Below are 19,850 nucleotides of genomic sequence, written 5' to 3' on the forward strand. Positions count from 1 at the left end.
AGGAGATGCGTGACTCCCGGAGCAGTTGAAATCTCATCCCCATCCGGTGCGGCCTCTTTTCATTGATCAAGACAAACACACTGCAGCCGCGGACAAAAGCCGCAGGGAGCTCATCCTCCTGCAGGAGAGCAGGAGGCCCCCATCACAGAAGAGGCTTGTATCTTTTCAGAGCTCCTCTGTGAGAAAAGAAGCCACACCACGACACAGGCTGAAAGAGGAAGCCAGGAATGGGAGATGGCCACAATCCCAGTCACTGGAACGCTGGCCTCACTGGACAAGCCACCCGTTTGGCACCCCTCTCCTTCAGCCCGTGGCAGTGGCACGGTGCTGTACCCGGCCTGGGCTCTGGCCTCTGCTCCGTCCTCCCTCTGGCTGTGTATCCCCTGTTTCTCCGGGGTTGACGTGCTTCCTGGTCTGGCTGGATGTCTTCCAGAAGGATCACTTCTCAGTCCATCAGGGAGAGGCGTCCTGGAGATCCCTGTCATGATTGTTTCTCTCTGCAAACCTGCTTGGGTTTGCCCCGATTTCCAGCGGGGGAGGGGGAGCTTCAGGGCCCCTGCTGGGGACTCAGGACTCCGCTTGGGATCCGATAATGGACACTCCGGGTGAGAAAGCATGGGCTGAGCACATCTCCTGAGGCAGGCAGGGTCTCGCTGCAGCCCACAATCATCCCACAGGCCTCAAGGCCTGCTGTCCACTGAAAGTTCACGGCCGCATCTGAGCCCTCTGCCTCCCTCCTCCTTTGAAAGACAGGTCCTTGTCTTCTGGGACAGGTGCTGTCGCATTTCCTCTGCACACCCAGTCTCATTCCTGAGAAGGAGACTCCCCTCTGCTCCTGGGTGGACTGGCCCCCTGAAACTTTTGGCCCGCTGCTAGATCCCAGGCGTTCTTTGATTTTCCCTGGCATTCATGGAAAGGTCACCTGTGCCCCCCTTCCACCGGGCACATGCCTGGACACCATTGTCTCCTTCGGTATCGCCCCGTGGGCCCTCAGTGACACACATTCACACCATCTGCTCTAGGCTACGCCGGTGCCACGCGTTGGCTCCACCTCGGATTGGCCCCTGGACCTGTTGACACGTGTCCTGGGAAGCGGGATCAGCCTGATGGAGCCCCAGGCCCTTGAGAATCACGGCAGGTCACCGCTCTTTGAAAGGAGGGAGGCAGAGGGCTCACGGGTCAGTGAACTTGCAGCAGACTCCATGCCTTGAGGTCCATGGGATGATTGTGGGCTGCAGCCAGGCCCTGCCTGCCTCAGTCGATGTGCTCAGCCCATCCATTCTCACTCGGAGGGGTCCAGAATTGGATCTGATGGGGGGTCAAGAGATGACCCCAGCAGGCGCCCTGAAGCTGCCGCTCCCCCAGTGGAAATCGGCTCAAGGAGGTCCTGATGACGGGACCCCTGGGGGTTTGATCCTGGGAGGCCGCCCGCGGCCGTCTCTCCCACGCGGCCCCCTACTGAACCCCGGATGCAGCCGCTGGCAAGGCGGCAGCAGGAGAGCCCCTGGAGCCCAGCGGTCACCGTCCTTTAAAGGGGACGCAGCCTGACTGCCGGCAGCGGAGCGCGGGGCGGCCCAGCCAATGCGCATGCGCGAGTGGCGAGCGGGTGCCCGCGTCACAGTGGTTCCCACGGTTGTCAGAGAAACCGCTCCCTGAGGCCTGGCAAACAGGAGCCCTCCGTGGCAGTGCTTGGCTGGCGGGGCTCCGGGGCTCCAGCCTGACCTCTCCACGGGGTGGACAGGACGTTCTCCGGATGCCAGGAGTCGTGGCAAAGGGCTGACCAGGACGTTGAAAGCACAGGCGGGGTCCGGGGGAAGCAGCGCCGCATCCCAGCCTCAGGCCCGCCCGGACGCTGTTCGGGTGAGTCTCCCCAGAAGTCGTGCCCCCGTGATCTCGAGGACGGGTCGGCCTGCAGGCCCGCGGGCTGCTCTCTCAACCGAAGGTCGTTCTGGTCGAGAGCCGAACCCCCTAGCGTCAGCGGCTGCCTGGGGGTGTTTGTTTCCGCGCCACTGCTGTAGGGCTCTCTCTGTGTGTGTATGAGTTTGTGTGTCTCCCATTTTTGCTTCTCTGCCTGTCTCTCACGCTCTGTGAGTTTCTTGCCCTCCCTCTGTCGGCTGGTGTGTGTGTGTGTGTGTGTGTGTGTGTGTGAGATTGTGTGTTTGGAGGAAAGTGCCCTGTGCGCCCAAAAGCGATTTCTTGCCTTTCGCCTGTCTTTGGTGAGCCTCCCTCGGCGTCTGTGCCTGGGTCATGTGTCCGCTTGTCAAGCGTTTTCGCGGCGGTTCCACTTTGGGTTTGTGAAGGCCTGGAGCACGTGAGGAGATGCGTGACTCCCGGAGCAGTTGAAATCTCATCCCCATCCGGTGCGGCCTCTTTTCATTGATCAAGACAAACACACTGCAGCCGCGGACAAAAGCCGCAGGGAGCTCATCCTCCTGCAGGAGAGCAGGAGGCCCCCATCACAGAAGAGGCTTGTATCTTTTCAGAGCTCCTCTGTGAGAAAAGAAGCCACACCACGACACAGGCTGAAAGAGGAAGCCAGGAATGGGAGATGGCCACAATCCCAGTCACTGGAACGCTGGCCTCACTGGACAAGCCACCCGTTTGGCACCCCTCTCCTTCAGCCCGTGGCAGTGGCACGGTGCTGTACCCGGCCTGGGCTCTGGCCTCTGCTCCGTCCTCCCTCTGGCTGTGTATCCCCTGTTTCTCCGGGGTTGACGTGCTTCCTGGTCTGGCTGGATGTCTTCCAGAAGGATCACTTCTCAGTCCATCAGGGAGAGGCGTCCTGGAGATCCCTGTCATGATTGTTTCTCTCTGCAAACCTGCTTGGGTTTGCCCCGATTTCCAGCGGGGGAGGGGGAGCTTCAGGGCCCCTGCTGGGGACTCAGGACTCCGCTTGGGATCCGATAATGGACACTCCGGGTGAGAAAGCATGGGCTGAGCACATCTCCTGAGGCAGGCAGGGTCTCGCTGCAGCCCACAATCATCCCACAGGCCTCAAGGCCTGCTGTCCACTGAAAGTTCACGGCCGCATCTGAGCCCTCTGCCTCCCTCCTCCTTTGAAAGACAGGTCCTTGTCTTCTGGGACAGGTGCTGTCGCATTTCCTCTGCACACCCAGTCTCATTCCTGAGAAGGAGACTCCCCTCTGCTCCTGGGTGGACTGGCCCCCTGAAACTTTTGGCCCGCTGCTAGATCCCAGGCGTTCTTTGATTTTCCCTGGCATTCATGGAAAGGTCACCTGTGCCCCCCTTCCACCGGGCACATGCCTGGACACCATTGTCTCCTTCGGTATCGCCCCGTGGGCCCTCAGTGACACACGTTCACACCATCTGCTCTAGGCTACGCCGGTGCCACGCGTTGGCTCCACCTCGGATTGGCCCCTGGACCTGTTGACACGTGTCCTGGGAAGCGGGATCAGCCTGATGGAGCCCCAGGCCCTTGAGAATCACGGCAGGTCACCGCTCTTTGAAAGGAGGGAGGCAGAGGGCTCACAGGTCAGTGAACTTGCAGCTGACTCCATGCCTTGAGGTCCATGGGATGATTGTGGGCTGCAGCCAGGCCTTGCCTGCCTCAGTCGATGTGCTCAGCCCATCCATTCTCACTCGGAGGGGTCCAGAATTGGATCTGATGGGGGGTCAAGAGATGACCCCAGCAGGCGCCCTGAAGCTGCCGCTCCCCCAGTGGAAATCGGCTCAAGGAGGTCCTGATGACGGGACCCCTGGGGGTTTGATCCTGGGAGACCGCCCGCGGCCGTCTCTCCCACGCGGCCCCCTACTGAACCCCGGATGCAGCCGCTGGCAAGGCGGCAGCAGGAGAGCCCCTGGAGCCCAGCGGTCACCGTCCTTTAAAGGGGACGCAGCCTGACTGCCGGCAGCGGAGCGCGGGGCGGCCCAGCCAATGCGCATGCGCGAGTGGCGAGCGGGTGCCCGCGTCACAGTGGTTCCCACGGTTGTCAGAGAAACCGCTCCCTGAGGCCTGGCAAACAGGAGCCCTCCGTGGCAGTGCTTGGCTGGCGGGGCTCCGGGGCTCCAGCCTGACCTCTCCACGGGGTGGACAGGACGTTCTCCGGATGCCAGGAGTCGTGGCAAAGGGCTGACCAGGACGTTGAAAGCACAGGCGGGGTCCGGGGGAAGCAGCGCCGCATCCCAGCCTCAGGCCCGCCCGGACGCTGTTCGGGTGAGTCTCCCCAGAAGTCGTGCCCCCGTGATCTCGAGGACGGGTCGGCCTGCAGGCCCGCGGGCTGCTCTCTCAACCGAAGGTCGTTCTGGTCGAGAGCCGAACCCCCTAGCGTCAGCGGCTGCCTGGGGGTGTTTGTTTCCGCGCCACTGCTGTAGGGCTCTCTCTGTGTGTGTATGAGTTTGTGTGTCTCCCATTTTTGCTTCTCTGCCTGTCTCTCACGCTCTGTGAGTTTCTTGCCCTCCCTCTGTCGTCTGGTGTGTGTCTGTGTGTGTGTGTGTGTGTGTGTGTGTGTGAGATTGTGTGTTTGGAGGAAAGTGCCCTGTGCGCCCAAAAGCGATTTCTTGCCTTTCGCCTGTCTTTGGTGAGCCTCCCTCGGCGTCTGTGCCTGGGTCATGTGTCCGCTTGTCAAGCGTTTTCGCGGCGGTTCCACTTTGGGTTTGTGAAGGCCTGGAGCACGTGAGGAGATGCGTGACTCCCGGAGCAGTTGAAATCTCATCCCCATCCGGTGCGGCCTCTTTTCATTGATCAAGACAAACACACTGCAGCCGCGGACAAAAGCCGCAGGGAGCTCATCCTCCTGCAGGAGAGCAGGAGGCCCCCATCACAGAAGAGGCTTGTATCTTTTCAGAGCTCCTCTGTGAGAAAAGAAGCCACACCACGACACAGGCTGAAAGAGGAAGCCAGGAATGGGAGATGGCCACAATCCCAGTCACTGGAACGCTGGCCTCACTGGACAAGCCACCCGTTTGGCACCCCTCTCCTTCAGCCCGTGGCAGTGGCACGGTGCTGTACCCGGCCTGGGCTCTGGCCTCTGCTCCGTCCTCCCTCTGGCTGTGTATCCCCTGTTTCTCCGGGGCTGACGTGCTTCCTGGTCTGGCTGGATGTCTTCCAGAAGGATCACTTCTCAGTCCATCAGGGAGACGCGTCCTGGAGATCCCTGTCATGATTGTTTCTCTCTGCAAACCTGCTTGGGTTTGCCCGATTTCCAGCGGGGGAGGGGGAGCTTCAGGGCCCCTGCTGGGGACTCAGGACTCCGCTTGGGATCCGATAATGGACACTCCGGGTGAGAAAGCATGGGCTGAGCACATCTCCTGAGGCAGGCAGGGTCTCGCTGCAGCCCACAATCATCCCACAGGCCTCAAGGCCTGCTGTCCACTGAAAGTTCACGGCCGCATCTGAGCCCTCTGCCTCCCTCCTCCTTTGAAAGACAGGTCCTTGTCTTCTGGGACAGGTGCTGTCGCATTTCCTCTGCACACCCAGTCTCATGCCTGAGAAGGAGACTCCCCTCTGCTCCTGGGTGGACTGGCCCCCTGAAACTTTTGGCCCGGTGCTAGATCCCAGGCGTTCTTTGATTTTCCCTGGCATTCATGGAAAGGTCACCTGTGCCCCCCTTCCACCGGGCACATGCCTGGACACCATTGTCTCCTTCGGTATCGCCCCATGGGCCCTCAGTGACACACGTTCACACCATCTGCTCTAGGCTACGCCGGTGCCACGCGTTGGCTCCACCTCGGATTGGCCCCTGAACCTGTTGACACGTGTCCTGGGAAGCGGGATCAGCCTGATGGAGCCCCAGGCCCTTGAGAATCACTGCAGGTCACCGCTCTTTGAAAGGAGGGAGGCAAAGGGCTCACGGGTCAGTGAACTTGCAGCTGACTCCATGCCTTGAGGTCCATGGGATGATTGTGGGCTGCAGCCAGGCCCTGCCTGCCTCAGTCGATGTGCTCAGCCCATCCATTCTCACTCGGAGGGGTCCAGAATGGGATCTGATGGGGCGTCATGAGATGACCCCAGCAGGCGCCCTGAAGCTGTCCCTCCCCTGGTGGAAATCGGCTGAAGGAGGTCCTGAAGATGGGACTCCTGATTATTCGCATCTAATTATTCTCAGGAGACATTAATACAGCAATTTTGTAAATTTCCCATTAATTGTTAATCCATGGAAAAAAATTGGACAATGTTTTAAAATTTGAAATGCTTCATATAGTACAAATATCTTCCCACATGTGATTCAGTTTGTATTCATTAAAGCCAGAGAAGTTAATCATTACAAATTGCCAGTGGAAAAAAAAAAAAATCATTCATCATTGAAGTAGCATAGAATGTTTAAAGAGACAAGAATTTGTTATTTGCTTTGGGACAGTTTATGATTTCCAAAGGTTTTTTTTTTGTTTTGTTTTGTTTTGTTTTGTTTTTTTGCTCATGGCTTTCTTTCTCTCTCTTTCTTTCTCATTTCAGTTTCTTTTTATTTCTCCTGCTTAGAAATGTTGAGAGAAATTTGGATGCGGAACGTGGAGGTGGAGGAATATGATGTGGAGGCTTCTCTTGGTCAACACTGCAGGTGCCCAGCAAAGACACTGGTAGTCCACATCCCGGAGGTGTCTCTGAGCCCTAGTGGGCATTGCAGCTGATGATGAAACTTTTGGTGTGGCAGAAGAGTCTCCACAAACTTTGGAAGGTATCCGCTGCTTCCTCCATAGCCGTGTATCCCTGCTGAGGGTGGACTTCTGGGCGGGGGAAGTCCCCCTCATGGGCCAGGGCTGGCTGGCTGGTGACTCTTGCACAGCGCAGCCCCGGCGGTGGTGCAGGCTGCGCGGGCCCCTGGGTTGGGTGAGCCACAGTTGTCCGGATTTACCCAACTCCCTGGGAACACCCAGGTTAATTCCAGGCCCAAGATGGACCTCAGGCCCCACCTGGACACAAGTCCCTAGGTAGATGCATAGGCTCTGGGGAACCTCAAGCCTTAGGTGAAGTTCTAGGCTACAGGTAGACATCTTGCTCCAGTTGGACATCTGGTCCCAGGTGGACATCAGTCTCCAGGTGGAAACAAAGTCTCAAGTTGGACATCAGGCACCAGGAGGATTTCAGCCCTCCAGCGAACACCAGCTCCCAGGCTGACATCAGGGTACAAATGAACACTGGGCATCTGATGTACATCAGGCCCCAAGTTGACACCAAGGGCCCAGATGGACATGTGGCCCCATATGAACACTAGTCCCCAGTCAGCTAGGGCCTGGGTCCACCTGGAGCCTGATGTTTAGCTAGAGACTGGATATCCACCTGAGGCCTAGGTATCTACCCAGGGACTGAAGTCAAACTGGGGCCTGATATCCACCTGGGGACTAGGTATCCACCGGGGGTTGATGTCCACCTCGGGCCAGACGACCTTCTGGGGTCTGATGTTCACCTCAGGTCTGGGTGTCCATCTGGGGCCTGGTGCTGATTTGGATTCCAGCGTCTACCTGGAACCTGGGGCCAGGTTGTTCACTTGGAGCCTGGAGTTTTCCTCTGGGGCCTGGTAGCCACCTGGGCCCTGAGTGTCCACATAGGTTCTGATTTCCACTTTTGGCCTGAGTGTTCTTCTAGGGCCTGAGTGCCACCTGGGTCCTGATGTTCACCAGGAACCTAGGTATCCACTTGGGGCCTGATGTTCACCTGGGGCCTGATGTCCATGTGAGACCTGATATTCACTAAGAGCCTGGGCATCCACCTGTGGCCTGATGTTCAGATGGTGACTAGGAATTCCCCTAAGGCTTGATGTCCACTTGGGGCATAGATAACCACCTGTAGCCTAGTGTCCACCTGGAGCCTAGGTATCAACCTGGGGCATAATGGGCATAATGTCCTTTTGGGGGCCCACTGTCCACCTGAAGACTGGTGTCTGCCTAGGACCTGGCATCCACCTGGGGTCTGGTGTCTGCCTGGGGCCTAGTGTTCACCTGAAGACTGAGTATGAACCTTGGACCTGATGTATGCCTGGGGACTATTTATCCACCTGGGGACTAGCATTCATCTGGGGCCTCATGTCCACCTAAGCCCTGGGTGTCAACCTGGTGCCTAATGGCCACCAGGGATCTATGTACTCACTTGGGGCCTGGTGCTCCCATAGGGCCTAGGTGTACACCTGGGGAATGATGTCCAGGTGGAGGTGGATGTCTTCCTTGGTGTTGGTGTTCACCTGGGGACAAAGGTGTCCCTGGGGACCCGTGTTCACCTGGAGCCTCATGTGCACTTTGGACCTGCTGTCTACCTAGGGCCTGATGTCCATGTTAAGGCTGGTTGTCCACATGGGGCCTAATGTCCACCTAAGACCCAGTGTTCACCTAGGGCCTGGGTGTCCACCTGGAGCCTGATGTTGAGCTGGAGGCTATGCATCCACCTGAGACCTAGGTATCCACCCAGGGTGTAGTGTCAAACTGGGCCCTTATTTCCACCTGAGGACTATCTACCTGAGGCTTGATGTCCACCTGGAGCCCCACCCGGGGCCTGGTGTTCATCTGGGGCCCAGTGCCCACCTGGAACCTGGGTATCAACTTGGGTCTTGGGTGTCCACTTGGAGAGTGATGTGCACCTGGGGCCTGAGTTTCTACCTAGGGCCTGATGATCACCTGAGGCCCAGGTGTCCACCTGGGGTCTGATGTCCACCTGAAGCCTAGGTAACCACCTAGGGCATGGTGTTACCTGTGCCTTGGTTTCCACCTGAGCCCGGTGTACAGCTGAGGCCTGGATGTCCACCCGAGGCCTGATGTACACCTCAAGCCCAGTGTCCACTTGTGGCCTGATGTCAACTTGGAAGCTGATATCCACCTGGGGACGGATGTGCTCCTGGGGCCTCATATCCAACTGGGACCAGATGTTCACCTAAGACCTGGAGTTAATCTGGGACCTGATGGTCACCAGGGTCCCAGGTGTCTACCTAGGGCCTAGTGTCCAACTAGGGCCTGATGTCCACCTCGAGTCTAGTATCCACCTTGGCCCTGATGCTACCTGAGGCTTGGGTGTCTACCTAGAACCTGAATGCCCAATTGGGCCCTGATGTCCACCTGGGGCCTGGTGTCCTGTTAGGGCTTGATAGCTACCTAACGCCTGGGTATCCTCCCGGAGCCTGATGCTCACCTGTAGGCTGGTGTCCTTATGGGGCCTGGGTGTCCACCTGTGAGCCTGATGTACACCTTATGTACCAGAAAAATGGTATATACCTGGGGCCTGATATACACCTGGAACCTGTGTGTCCACTTGACCCCTGATGTCCACCTGGGGCCTGGTGTTTACCTGGCGCCTATATCCACCTGGGGTCTGAGTATCCCCATAGGCCTGGGTATTCTCCTGGAAACTGGTGGCAACCTGGGGCTTAGCTATACACCTGAGACCTGTTATCTGTCAGGGACCTATGTCCACCTTGGGCCTGGTTTTCATCTGAAGCCTCGTGTTCACCTGGGCCGTGGGTGTCAACCTGGGGGTTGATGTTCACCAGGGGCCTTTTTATCCACCTGAGATTTAATGTCTACTTGGGGCCTGATTTCCACCTGGGGTCTGGGAGACCACCTGGGAACTGATGTTCAGCTGGGCCTGGAGTTCACTTGGGGCCTGTTGTCCACCTGGGGCGTGGGTGTCAACCTAGAGCCTGATGTCCACCTCAGGCCTGATGTCTACTTGTGGCCTAAGTGTGCATCTGGGGCCTGTTGTTTGCATGTGTCCAGGATATTCTTCTGGGGCTTGGGTGACTACTTGGTCTCTGATGTCTCCCTGAGGCCTGGGGTGTCCACCTAGAGCTAGATATCCACCTGGCACCTGCATATCCTCCAGTGAGCTGATGTCCACCTACTACCTGGTGTCGATCTGGGGCCTGAAGATCAACCTGGGTCCTGATGTACACCTTGAGTCCAGTGTCCACCTGAGGCCTGATGTTTCCAAGGTGTCTGAAATTCACCTGGGACATGATACAAACCTGGCTCCTGGATTTTTATGTGGGGCCTCATTACATCAAGGGCTTTGGTGCTCCCCTGAGCCTGTGTGTCTCTCAGGGACCTGATGTTTCTCGTGGGTCTAGATTTCCACTTGGGCCTTCTGTCCACATGGGACCTGATGTGCTCCTGAGGTTTGATATTCAGCTGGGGACCAAGTATTCACCTGGAGACTGGTGTTCAGCTGAGGACTGATGTCCAGCTGAGGACTGATGTCCAGCTGGGACCTTATGTTTACTTGGGATTTGGTGTCCACCTGAGGCTTAGGTGTCCCTCTGGGGCCTGAAGGAAATTTGGGGCCTGGTATCTACCTGGGGCCGGATGTTCATCTGTGGACTATCTATCTGGGGATGGATGTCTCCCTGTGGCTTATTGTTCATGCTGGGCATGAGGTCCATTTGAGGCAATGGTATTGACTTGGGGCCTGATGTGGATCTGGGGCTTCAATCTAAGATCAACTTGATTTTTTTTTTGTAAGTGACTTGGTCTTTACACTTGAAGATTCACACATCACATAATTTTTAAGGTTTAATTTTTGTTACAATATATTTTTGAATTTTGTCTCTGGGCCAAAACATTCAGATGTATGATAGGTGCCTCTCAATATGTAAATTCAAATTTTGTTTTATTTCAAGAAAGTGTGTGTGTGTGTGTGCCTGTATGTTAGTACGTGTGTGCCTGTGTGTGTTTATGAGACTGTTATAGTCTTAAAATTAATTCTATTTCAACGTTTCATATTTCCTCAAAGAAAAAAAATGAAAGAAATAAGTTACTCCAATTACACCTCTGCCAGATTCTCCTTGCATATCTTATCTTCCACAGCTATTCCTAATTCTTTTGATAACATTCTTAATTCTGTTTTATTCTCTTAGCTTTGTTTCTATCCCCTATTTCTAACACTATATTTTCAATTAATTCATGCCCTGTCTGAGGAACACTGTAATTTAATCTTAATTTCTGATACACAATTTTTCCCAATTTTTCTCTGAGGCTGATGAGTGTCCACTTTGCATTTTATTTTCCTTTTGTCTAGAACTATCATGAAATTTTGGATTTCTGCTTCAAAATATTCTTCTATCTGCCTTTACATGAACAATCACTGTATTTTAAACATTAGTTGTTTTATGTTGTTTCCTATGCTCCATAGCTGTTTTGATTGTTGTGTGTGTGTGTGAGTGTGTGTGTGTGTGTGTGTGAGAAAACTTCTTAAAATTTTTGAGACTCACTTTCTGTTATTTTTTTATGTCATTGTTGCTGATCTACAACACTTTTTTCTCTTGCTGTTGTATAGTTAAATTTCCAAATAAATTGACACATTGACTTATGTCTGTCTTCTGGATCTTAGCACCTTGTCTCAGTTGCTTTATTATTTCCCTTCAACACAACTTAAAGGGAAAATCACAGGATATCAAAAATGACTTTACAAAGAACGGTTGTAAAGAACAATTGATAAGAAGCTATGTAAATCTTTAACATAAATAAATGTATAACTTTGAAATTTTAAATTAAATGCATAGTATAGGGGAAATAGGTAGAAAATACATTTTAACTAGTCCATTAGTAAGCTGGTTAGTAATGTTGAAAGGACAAAACTAAAAAAGCTAAAAAGGTATAAATAACTTGATCCATAAGCTTTATCTAAAACTATACAAATGTATATCGAACAAATAAAGAATATACATTTTGTTATGTTTTCAAAAGTAGCTCATGAATTAGACAAAGAGAATAATCAATACATTCTAAATAATCAATATCATATTGTGTTTTTCAACCTCAAAGCCAACAACAACAAAAATTTTCATATATTTGGAAATCACTAAGCCCATCATTAAGTATTTCTGAGATTAAAGAGAAAACAATAGGTAAATTAATAAATTTAGACACGTAAAGTTTCCAAGAATAAATTTAAAAGAGGAATTGGAGGTGTATCTAATTTCAAATAAATTTTTAGAAAAAAACAAAAATATAAAAAAGCACTAAATCTTCTACCTGAAAATCTAGAAAGAACATATAAGTAAAATAAAAAGCATAACATATTTAAGAATTTAAACCACTTTAAGAAACAATAGATCATTAAAGATTAAAATTTAAAAATGATTTTTCATATTAGAAATTCTAACTAAGAAGAAAATGAATGCAAATGAAACTGAACTTTGAAAAAGAGATAAGTAGAGATGTGATATAGATTTAAAAATTTGGTCTTAAATTAGAAAAAAATAAGCTTATTTGTTTTACTTTCAGAAATTTCTCCAAACTATCACAGATAAACAGAAAACAACAAATAACAACAAACAAACAGGAAACAGAAAAGCACAACAACAAGGCCTGTTTATTTCATCCTCTCCTAATAGTCTTCTGTTCATGATTTTGCTTTTTCTGTATATGGGACTGCAGAGAGAAAACACACCAGCCATAACAGTCCAAGTAACAAATTTTCATATGTGCATTATCTTTTCCATTGTAAAGTTCCAAAAGAACACCTCATTATGACTGTACATTATGTTCAAAAATTCGAACACTAAAGAAATTGCACTTGATAGTTGGACCCATTCCTTCCATTCATTCAGCAAATGTTTACCAAGTGCCTACCACTATTCTTTTAGGCACCACATATTCAGTGATTAAAAACTCAGTTGAGGTTTCTATTCCCATAAAGTTTTAATTCCAGCATTAGGAGTCAGCTAATAAAAAGGTACATGTAAGCATTGCAAGTGAGAAAAGGGAATGGAATAAGGATGGTTGTGTACAGAGATGGGAATGTTAACTTATGGGAAGTCTTGAGACAAAAATGAGAAAGAATGAATTGAACCACCAGAAAGATGGAGACAATAGAGTCCAAGAACTGGATGGAGACCAGAAGACGCAGGCCCTGATAGGCCATGTGGATAATTTGCAATTAAATTTGGGAAACTCCATCTTCAACACAGTGAGATCAATAGAAGGAGGTTCATTCTGTCAGGTAATGGGAAGTCCGAGGTGGAGGTAGATAGTTTTAATGGCTGAAAAGTCTCAGTGATGTATTCTTTTGGAGCCTCTTAGACTTTACATCACCACTGCAAAATAGTTATGGTTGCTCTGGCCATCACAATTGTACCCCAGATAGGAAACATGAAAGAAAGGGCAACCAGTGTGTGGTAAAACTTGCATCAGGAAAGTCAAAATTCTCGAAGAACTTTCTAGTAGGATTCCATTTCATTACCCAGAATCACAAAGCTGATGACTTCTGGTTGTAAGAAAGATTAGAAATTATGTTGCTGAATGCAGCGGGTTTGGCCTAAGTCAAGTTGCTCACCACACTGAAAGCCAATCATTAAGACAAGGAGTGTTTCCAGAGAAGAAAGGCTTTAATGCAGATGCCATCAGCCAGGACATAGGAGATCAGCTTTAAGTCAGTCTCCCACCCCAACTAAAATTAGAGGTGTATCTAGTGGGACATGAATATAACTACATACAGGAAAATAGGAATCAGGAAGGGGTGAGTAAGAGGAGTTGGTCAACAAGCAGCAGGTGCATCTCATTATCCAATGCACTGTTGGAAAGTTTCAGTTCCTTGATACTATCTGTGAGTCCTGGTGGTTGGTTTTCTAAGAAAGGAATTCAGATAAAACAAATGTAATTTTCTTCAACTTCAGTTGTATGGGAAAGCTGAGCCAGTTTAAATTAGGGTTTTATGTTAACCGCAATTTCTTTTGCACCAACCTGTTAACTAAGCATTACATATTCATGATTCCAGCCCTGAAGGTGTTCTGATAAGAAGGCACAACAGAACGATGGATACTGGATGGGCAGCACTATTAGTCTTTGCCATCTGAGAGTCAGAAGTTCTGATTATATCACATGTGTGTTGGAAGGCCTTTAGTTGGTTTTCATCAGCAAGTAGCATACTTAGATGTAAATGTTACATTGACATTTTGCCTGCTGCATGGAGAGTAAGTTGTAGGCAGGTGGCAGTAGGAGCCAGGACAACTGAGGATGTCACTATAGACATCCAGGTGAGAATCAGTGGTGGCCCGGAACATCATGAAATTAATGGACACAGAGAGAAGTGGAAAGAATAAAAACTATGTTCTGGAGAGATGCAGGACTTATTCATGAAATGAAAATGCAGAGCGAGGGAACAATAGCCCCCAGGGATGAATGAAACCTAAAATTTTGACTTGAGCAGCTCGAAGACCATGGTGCTTGAGATGGGGGGACTTTGGTAGGAATAGGATTGAGGGTGGTGGACATAAGAGTTCTGTAACAATTTGCTATGTAGGAGATGCTCTTAGACATCCAGATGGAGTTACCAGTCAGTAGCCTATCACCCCTGACTCTGGAGGTCTGAGAACAGGACAGGTGGGAGAACATGGCAAGAACTCTGTGAGGAATTAGAGATATAGGAGGTTACACCTTTGACCAAAGTATAACCAGCAAGTCCTGTTCAATCTGCTGAGTTTTAGAGTCAGGCTCAGAAAAGGGCCCAGAGCGTGGGCAGGAGGATCCATAAGCTTCCCAAGGTTCTTCCTGGGCCAGGGCCCCCTGCCCAGCACAGCCTTGGAAGGTTGAGATTAGGGTCCTGCAGTCCACCTCTATGGGTACCTGGAATCGGATGGTCCCACCTGTCATAGTGTAGGTACAGGGGAGTAAGCCCCTACTTTCTCCTTTTTATGATGTGATTTATTTGGAGCATGGAACCACAGGTTTCCATGTACTCAGAAGAATCTGTTGGCCTTGGTTCTTTATGAATGACTGAGTGTGTGCTGAGACACTTGGAAAATGCTTTTTACTCCTGGGGGGTCCTTCAGAGCAGAGAGAGGCTTGGGGGCTTGGGTGATGATTTCAGATAAGACAGAATGTTTCCAGGTACTGGACTCTGTGTCAAAATTCCTGAGACAAGAGCAGGCCACATTGGGTCCGTGAGGTCCTCATTTGGAAGTTAGTGGAAATCGCTGCCCTGGCCAAGGTAAGGATGCATTGAGAATGAGCTGCATACCTCAGGAGCTGGAGGAAAAAAGGGGACAAGAGAGCTTCCAAGGTCCCTCTTAGTGCCCATAGAGCCTGCAGTTTCTGCTCCTTTGCCTCCTGGGACCCTGGAGAGCCACTAAGTTGATGACCCCCTAATGCAGGTGACTGTTGTGTTCTGTGATGCTCCTCCTGGCGACATGGGTAGTGGGAGAGCAGCCTCCTGGGTCCCTGGTGCCCACTGGAGCCAGGAGAAAGTCATGCTGAGGTCATGCACCTCCAGTTCTTATTAATGATCTCCACATTGTGAGGTAGCCAGAAGCAAGAAGGGACGTGTGACACCTTTTTATTGATTCACTCAGCAATTCTGCCCTTAGCACTAGTCCTGTGCCAGGTACCCTGGTGTGCCCAGCATGTGATACTGAAAATGACCAAGTGGTCTCTCAGCTCCAGGTGCCCACAGTCTGAGGACAAGTGGACATCAGGCCCCAAGTAAATACCTAGGACCTGGTGAACATCAGGCCCCAGATGGACACCCAGGTCTAAGTGGACATCAGTTCCCAGATGAAAATCTGGCCCCAGATGTACATCAGGACTTGAGTGGAAACCCAGTACCAGGTGGACATCAGACCCTAGGTTGACACCAGTCCCTGGGTGGATACCCAATGCCCAGATGGACTTCAGGCCCTAGGTGAACACCAAGGCCCAAGATGGACATTAGGCCACAGGTGGAGGCCCAGGTTTTAGGAGAACACAGGGTCCTACAGGGACATCAAGCCCCAGAAGAATACTTAGGTCCCTGGTGAACATCAATTCCTGAGTGGGCACCCAGGTTCCAGATGAACATCAAGGCCCACAATGGACACCCAGGCCTCAAATGGATACCTGGTCCCAAGTAGACGCCATTTTCCTAGTAAGCATCAGTGCCCAGGTGGACAGTAGCCTCCAGGTGTATATCAGGTCTCCAGGTGGACATCCAGGCCCCAGATGTCCAGAGGTGGACATTGGACCACAGGAGGATACCCAGGCCCCAAATAGACATCAGGCCCTAGGTATATAGCAGCCCTAAGTATATAGCAGACCCCAGATGAACACCAGCATCCAGGTGGACATCTGGCTTCAGCTGTACAGCAGTCCCCAGGTAGATACCTAGGTCACTTGTGGATTTAAGGCTCCAAATGTACACTAGGCCGCAGGTCAACAATGGGCCCAAGTGAATATTTAGGCCTCAGGTGGACATCAGGCACCAAGTTGACACCCAGGACCCAGGTGGATATGAGGCCCCAGATGAACACCAGGCCCAAGGTGGGTATAGACCCCAGGTGGATTCCTAAGCCCCAGATGGACATCAGGCCCATGCTGGCCATAGTTAGTGGTGTGGCGCACCTGCTCTTGGTCCACGGAGTTGGAGAAGTTGGACCCATCAAATAGTTCCTCATTGATCTCCTGTGTGGAACTCTGCAGAGAGAGTGCCTAACACCCATTTTTTTGACATTATTGGTGAAATTTAGTTATCCTGTTTATTTCAACTGTCTTTATATTACTATTTTGTGTTTGTGTCATCCAAAAGTGGTGGGTTTTTTTTTTTTTTTTGTCATAGGAAGAAGAATCAGATGGTAGAACATAGTCATAGCTCTATGAGACTATAGTTGGAGCCAGTCCAACCCTGGAGAGTGTGTGGTCCTCAATGGAGAGGCATCCATTTTGACATATTTTGCTGTGGGTCACCAGAAAACCTGGACTAGGTTCTCCTTTCTCCTTCCTTCATAGTTTTGCGCATTTCCCTGTGTGATGGGGTTTGGAGGTAGAGCCTTGGGAAGTGATTAGGTCATGCAGGCAGAGACCTCGTGTATGGGGTTCATGCTCCTATCAAAGGGACCACAGAGAGATCCCTCATCCCATCCCTTCTGTCATGTGAGGACACAGTAGAAACATGGCTGTCTATGAAACAGAAAGCCCGCCCTCACCAGACACGGAATCTGCTGACCACTTGACCTGAGATTTTACCATCTCCAGAACTGTGAGAAGTCAATTTGTTGTTTATTAGTCACCTAGTCTATGGCATTCTGTTTTAACCCCAGATTAGCAAAAATACCAACATATCAACTTGCACACATAACTTTTGGAAAGAAACTGTGATACTAAATCTTTGATGGTAAAAGGTGATCTATCTGCCTGAGAAATGAACCTACATGATCCCTCTTTCCACAATAAACCTGAGGGAGTCAAAACAGGTAAAAGCACAAAAGCACACAACTGTTAGAGGTTTCCAGGATGCCTCAAAAATATCATCTGCAACATTAGGGAGTGAAAGAAGACATTCAAGTTTCAAAAAGTCAAAGTTTATTTAAATGTCATTGTATAAACTTTTAATTCTAACACTATGAATAAAAGTGTTATTTTTTTCATAAATAAATAAATTTCATAAATGGAGGCATGGAGACCCTGATGTGCAGCTGCTGAGTTTGGAAGCTTCCTTTGGAGACACCCCCTGACTCCCTCACCCTTTGCCTGCCTGTCAAGAAGAGCCCATCCCAGGCAGCAAACAGCACAGGTGCCCAGCAGAGGGCAAACCTCCATGCCTGGAGGAGGCCACCTCTGGGACAGGAGGAGCTGCTGGAACCCCTCCTTGCAGGCTTCTTTTCCTGCTCTCTAGCAACTCCTTCAAGCAGGCAAACACACCCAGCAGCAGCAGCAGGCTCTTCGGCAGCAGGGCTGTGGCTCTGCCAAATGAGAGAAGCCCCTCTCTAGCAATGCACAGGATCCCAGACTGCACACCCTGTTCTCTGCCTCCATGGCTCCCACTGTGTCCCGGACTGAGAGTAGCGTGGGAGCTGCTGGCTGGGGCAGTGCTGGCCCAACCCTTCTTGCCAGCTGTAGCTTCAACCATGCTAAAAGCTGAGCGTGGCTAGAGCAAGTGACATGGCTGAGGCCAGTGGCTAGAGCAAGTGACATGAAGTCAGGCAGCTCCTCACTGGGCTAGACTTTGGCAGTCCCAAGGCAGGGACAGGAGGTCTCTGGAGCTGCCTCTAGCTCCACCACTGTCCCTGGAGGGGGTCTTCCCCTGGTGCTGGCACTAACTCAACAGCTGGTGCTGGAAATAACTGTATTTCTGCACATGGAGCAGGAGCTGAGAAAGGAGAATGGTTACCAATGTCACTCACTTTCCACTGGAATTTCCAAACACAAAAACAACCTCACTGAATTTACAGGAATTTTAGCCCCAAAACAGCACTCCCAGATAGTCTTCCAGACTGGAGGTCACCTCATCATGTGCCTGTACATCAGTGGGCTTCAGAGGCTCCAGCTTGTCAAGGACAATGTGCAGATGCAGCCCCATTCATATCAGTGGTGACCCTCAGCCCGGGAGGGCCTGCCCTGGGCTGTCCTGTGATACCTGGGCCTTCTGCCAAATATGCAGAGGCATCTGGGGTGAGGGATGAGCCTTTGTCAGCATCGTCAGAAATGGCTCTTACTCTGGGCCTTCCTGAAGCAGGAGCCTTGAGATGTGGGGATGTAGCACGAGAACATCTTACTCTCTTGATCATCTCCCAGTCAGTGAGCTGGCTACAGGGCTGACTCTAGGATATGGCACCTGGTTACCAGAATCCTAAGTTCTGTTAGGGTCTGTCATCAAGGAAGTGAGGTCACTTCTTTAAGGTTTCATCCCCTCAACCGCTTCCTTCCATAAGACCTACTCAGGACCCCACTGGGCTGCTGACTGCTCACCCTCCCCGCAGGTCAACTCCTTACCTTTACACAGTTATGTCCACCCAGGGCCTGCTTGTAGATCTGTGCCTGGCATTCACCAGGGACCTAGAAATCCACTTGGGGCCTGGGATTCAACAGGGGCCTAATGTTACACTGGGGATTGGATAGTCACCTGAGGACTAGGTATCAACCTGGGGCCTGATGTCCACCTGGGGACTGAGTATTCATCTGGGACCTGATGTGCACCTGGGGCCAAATGTCCTCCTCAGGCCTGAATTCCACCTGGTGGAATTCTGGTGATCACTGGGGCCTGGGTGTCATTTAGGGTCTGATGTGTGCCTGGAACCTGATGTCTACCTAGGGCCTGATGACCACCTGGGGACTGGGTGTCCATCTAACGTCTACCTAGAGCCTAGGTATCTATCTTAGGTATGGCGTCTGCCTGCAGCCTGAGGTCCACATGAGTCTGGTGTTCAGCTGGGGCCTGTGGTCCACTGGGGCCTTGGTGTCCATTTCGGGCCTGGTTGTCAACTTGGGGCCTGATATACAGCCTGAGTCCAGTGTTCACCTGTGGCCTGATGTCTACCTGGTGACTGGTGTCCTCCTGGAAATGGTTTATCCATGCAGGACCTGATGTCCACTTGGAGCTGAATGTCCCTCTGGGGCTAGACATCCGCTTGTGGCCTGATGTCCATCTAGGGCCTGGTGTCCACCTGGAGTATGATGTTCACCTGGGGCTAGGTGTCCACATGGGGCCTGATGTCCATATGAAGACTGGGTGTCCACTAGGACCTGATGTTCACCATGGGCCTAGATATCCACCTGGGGCCTGATATCTACCTGGTGACCTGTGTCCATCTGAGGGCTGGTGTCCACCTGGGCCTGATAGCCACCTAAGATTTGGTGTTTATCTGAGGCCTGGGTGACCACCTGATATCTCATGTTCAGCTGGGGCCCAGAGTTCAACTGGGGACTGTGTGTCAACCTGGTGCACATCTAAGGACTAGGTACCCACCTGGGTGCTGGTGTTCACTGGAGCCTGATGTCCACCTGGGGCCTTGTATTTATCTAGGGCCTAAGCAACCACGTGGGGCCTGAGTGTCTTTATGGGCTCTAGAGTTCTCCTGGAGCTTGGTGCCTGCCTGGAGCTTCGGTGTACATCTGTGACCTGATATCCACCTTGGGATGGATGTGCACCTGGGCACAGATGTCCATGTGGGACTGAGTGTTCGCCTGGTTCCTGATGTCCACCTGGGGCCTGGTGTTCACCTGAAGCT

General features: G+C 51.3%; 1 long non-coding RNA gene across 2 annotated transcripts in view; it reads left to right on the forward strand.

Moving 5' to 3' along the window:
* Positions 1-6,395: 6,395 nt before the first annotated feature.
* LOC139359490 (uncharacterized) overlaps positions 6,396-19,850 on the forward strand; it is a 29,098-nt gene continuing 15,643 nt past the window's right edge. Inside the window, exon 1 of one of the 2 annotated variants that reach the window (XR_011615528.1) lies at positions 6,396-6,632. This is a non-coding gene — a long non-coding RNA (uncharacterized lncRNA). The remainder of the gene's footprint in view (positions 6,633-19,850) is intronic. The other variant, XR_011615527.1, reaches the window with a different exon arrangement.

The sequence above is a fragment of the Macaca nemestrina genome, chromosome 17, assembly GCF_043159975.1.
Source record: "Macaca nemestrina isolate mMacNem1 chromosome 17, mMacNem.hap1, whole genome shotgun sequence".
In the NCBI taxonomy this organism is placed as follows: Eukaryota; Metazoa; Chordata; class Mammalia; order Primates; family Cercopithecidae; genus Macaca; species Macaca nemestrina.